Source organism: Ixodes scapularis, unplaced genomic scaffold, assembly GCF_016920785.2.
Source record: "Ixodes scapularis isolate PalLabHiFi unplaced genomic scaffold, ASM1692078v2 PGA_scaffold0__279_contigs__length_252992795, whole genome shotgun sequence".
NCBI lineage: Eukaryota > Metazoa > Arthropoda > Arachnida > Ixodida > Ixodidae > Ixodes > Ixodes scapularis.
In genome coordinates this window covers 239,156,931-239,161,582 of record NW_024609835.1, presented here as the reverse complement: position 1 = coordinate 239,161,582, position 4,652 = coordinate 239,156,931, and positions in this window count along the sequence as shown.

The following is a 4,652-nucleotide window of genomic DNA, read 5'->3' as shown; positions in this document are numbered from 1 at the left end:
ATAGTGTTAGCGGGGCTATTACGTCACTCCACACGTCGTACTCTGCCGTTGCCGCGGCAGCTTATGCAACCGCAATCTTTACCGCGAAACGCATGCGGGGAGCGCTACGTGCTTATCAGTTATCACGTGGTTTGAACACTTTTTTTTAAACAATCCGCCTTTTGCAAGATCAGACTGCGCGTGCACCGAACCCTAACGGAAGTTTTCGGAACTATCATGGTTGGGCTCGGCTGCACACCGAAGGTTGCAGACGAGCGAGCGCCGAACAAAGTTTCTCTCTCAAGCCTAATGCCAACGTCGTGTGCCGCATATAATTGTTTTTCCTACTCCTGGCACCAAGCAGGGTTTTTTTTCGTTTCCCGTCGGTAAAACGTGACAGGCAGCGCCGAGAAGCTTGGATAAGGGCTGTGAAGCGTCAGTGTGAATATGGGAGTCCATGGCTGGCCGTCAACGTCGTCCCGGCTCTGCGAATCGCATTATGTGGAAGTTACGTATCTAAATATTACAAGGCCCAGCGTGTTCCAGCTTACCAGGTACTTCGATCAGGCCACTTACGCCGCTGTTGTCGCTCGTATTTTGCAAGCTTTCTTGCAAATCGCACGCCAGTGAAGTAGATCGCGTTGTTAGGCCAGTGAGGGCTCGCTTATGTGCGTTTTTTTTTCGCGATTCACATGGGCATAACACTTATTGCAGCTTTTGTTGCTTTTTACAGGGAAGCCCTCAAACTCGCCAAGACACCCGGATTTTATGCCATCAATTTTCGTCTACACGGACGAGTTTAAAAAGAGAGACGCTCTCAACCGCTACCGCCGATTTGCAGGGCGTTCGAAGAGGAAGAATCACGCGCCTCAACTTGGCATGGCAGGGTGAACAAACAAGTGTAAAAAACAAGTGCACACGAATGCTTCATGTGCATCCGTGGTGCTAACATAGGAAAACGAATTGCGTAGTTTTCTACGTGAGCGTTGCCGTAGAGCGACGGACATCTACATTACAATGTTTTCTTTATGGATTATGTGCGCATGATCATCTCGAAAACAACATTGTTGCCACTGTATATAGTCTGAGGTGATATTTATTTACTATAAATTATGCCGGCTGTGGTAAGTCGGCATGGGCACGCGCATGATCGAGTGCTGCGCATCCTCCTACATTCACCCATGCCAGCAAATACAACCGCTCCCAACCGCATACGCCAAGGAACGGCGTCGAAGCAGAAGCTTCAACACCGGTCTGCGTGACGTTTTGTTCAGGGATGATAAAAGTCCACCACTACTTGCTGGAAGTGTTATAATTCGCATGTGCACCAAGTAAAAGCAAAAACACCATATTCACTTCACGTACTTTACGCTTACGTTTCATAAGCAGAGAACAGCCTGCATCGAAATTTCGTGCCGCGGTTATCCAGGAAACCACATTTTTCAGAACTCCTGGACCCGTGACCTGTGCGTAAAGTTGAGGTAGTTTACTTACCCAGCAGGGTAAAGGCAGTGGCCGGCCAACACCGCACCCGTGCTTTTCTCGACGACGGCGTGGACCATGTAATACCCTCCTTTCATTGAAGGAAGGTAAATACTGCGCAGGAGCCCAAGCGTCGACTCCGAGGACAGTTCACTGTATCACACATTGCGTACGTATCCCTCGATCCTCTCGAAACTTGTGTCCCTTGGTAGTTTGGCGTAGGAAGCGCCGCTTTTTTGCATATAATTTGCCAGCTGCGGGTCGGTGGGCAGCTTAATCGAACGCGGCACTTCCGTCCAGCTGTTTGCCACGGCAAAAAAGCTCCCTGGGGTAAAATCTTGCCCTGTGTGCTGCATTCTGCACCACAACTATATATATATATATATATATATATATATAAAAAAAAAGAGAAAAAAACAAAAAACAAAAAAAACCTAAGCATTTTGGAAGATAAAATGCACCTAACAACACGCAGTGTGGTCGGTCGTGGCGTTCAGTCGAGAGCCTTCTGCATTTGGAGGCCAACCATTTTGTTTCTCGTCGCGCCCGTGAGATGGCGCCACAGCGCAACGCAAAAGGCGTATCGTCAAAGCCACATAATAAGATGTTAGGCGTGCGCTAACGGTGATAGAGCGAATGGGATAATTTTTGTCCACGGACTCGCACACAAAAATAACAACAGACCTACGAGTTATATACAGCTTCGCTGTAAAAGAACAGAATCGCGGTGCACTCACCCTGTGTGATCAGTTTAGTCCCTGATGTAAATATATGACGATGCCGTTTTGGCTGAGCTATATTGGCTCCATTGCATCTTAGGATGGAGGTATGGGCGAGTTGGCTATCGGTTATCTAAAGGTAGCAGCGGAAAATTTGACTCACGTACTTAAACCACACGCAAACCGTCAAAAAGGGGAGGGCGCCACGAGAGCGCACGACAGCAAAGCACCGCTACAACAGAGTGCACGGCAGGAGAGCGCCGCGACACGCTGCACTGCGATATTTCCGCAGGGTTGTGCAGTCCCTGCTAAGAAATCTTATTTGTACAAGAAATTTCTATGTCCAATAAACGTACATCATCAAAAAAAATTGTATATGAACATAACAAAACTTCTAAGAACCTGTAAGAACAATATACGAATATACAATAAGTTATAAGAAACTTATAGTTTCTTATAACTTCGTATATATTCTTGTATTGTCCTTACATGTTCTTAAAAGGTTCTTGTGTGCTCTTACATAATCTTATTCGATCATATGCGTTTATTAGACATAGAAATTACCTATGCATATAAGAATTATTGGTGTAGCGTTGGCGCGCAGGTATATTTATGCAGATCTCCCTTTTGATCAATCTCTGTCAAAAGTGTTGAACCTATATTGAACGGCAATTCGTAGCGTTAATTTTAATATAGTACGTACTAGGAGAAATGAAAGTAACGTCTGTGTAATTCAATGTACTTAAGTACATACTGACTAGGGTCTATAGCGGCGTTGATAGTAATAACAAATTTTGAAGGTGTATCAGAAATGCCGGTTGAACGTTCTAAGGTCATTATACGGTAAAAACTATATTAATTCATTTATTAAAAGTTTTAACGCCATAAAAACAAGAGATGTACAAACACAACTTAAAAATGTAAAAAATAAAAAAAATATTCACGAAAAACGACAATAGTAACAGATCCTATCGAAAACGATATATGACGACCTAAACTATGAAAATGATCTGTCAACTAGTCTGCATTTGACAAGCCTTCAAGTCAAACGACATTGTACATTCCGAATCTTGGATAAAAACTGAATTCAAGTGGTCATAGATTTTTGTTATTTTTTATCTGTAGGAAAAACCTCCACAGAAATCAGATCAAGGTTAGATTTTGTTCTCGGGGAATAATCACCATCATTTTCGTATGTGAGGTTTTGGGTTTCGCAATTTAAGTGTGGCCTCTCGGACACAAGTGGCGAGCCAAGTTCAGTACGTCCAAAACCGGCTACCCACTAGAAAGTATTAACAAAAATTAATAGCACAGCTTTAGCAGATCACCAAATAAAGGTGGATGAAATTCAGGACGCCATGGGCATCTCTTTGGAACGAGTAGTTCATAATTTATATGATGAACTTCATAAAAAAAGAGAAAAACTAGTTGTAGGTGCCGAACTTGTTCAATTCCGAGTAAAAATGCACTGAAGCCTGAACATCAACCGATAAATTGGAAGTGTTCAAGAAAACTCCCTTTGAATTGAAGAGAAGATTAGTGAGTGTGAATGAAACCTGAATTCATCACAACACCCCAGAAACTGAAATGCACCTGAAATAATAAAATACACACGGTAAATCTGTTCCAAAGGAGCTGACAAAGACCACTCTGTCGGCTGGAAAGGTGATGGAATTAGCATTTTGGGTTGCCGATAGAATTTCGCTATCAGATTACATTAAAAAAGAAAATACGGTTACTGGCCACTATCACTAAACGCTTTTGGAACAGTTGAAAGAAGCAATCCAGCAAAACGCCCGGGAATGGTAAAGAGAAATAATGTTGTTTTACCTCGACGATGTACCCGACAATCGAAGGACGATCGCTCACCAAAAATAAAAAAAAAACTTGGAGTTCGAATTCCTTGCACACCTAAACATCTTACATCGTTTGACTCCCTCGGACCTCCACCAATTTTCGAAACTCAACAAATTTATGGCTTTAAAGAGATTTCAGTTGAACAAAAATGTCATCGATGCTGTCAACATATATTTTAGTGACCTTAAGGGAGGTCCCTTTCTGGAGGGGATCGGAAAACTGGAAGAAAGCTGGAGGAACGCTGGATTAAGTGTTTTGAGCTTCGAGAAAAATATGTTGAAAATTAAAATATAGATCGAATCAGTTATATCTTGTTCTCATTGTCATCGCGGAAACATTCCAATTCACATAAACGAACACGAGTTATACATGCGAATAAATAAACTGGGAACAGGTTATCCCTTTAGTACTAAATTAATAAATCCGCGCAAATTGAAATATTAGGAGAACACCACTACACAATTATAAATATTGTCAGCTGTGACTATGTGGTCCGGCAAGAAGTTAAATTCTGTTGTCGAAGAGTTCGCATACAATGGGGTGGATGCAAAGATGGGCTGAATTTTGCAGGTGTATAATCTAAAAAAAAAATAGGAGTTAAAAATGATGTTTATA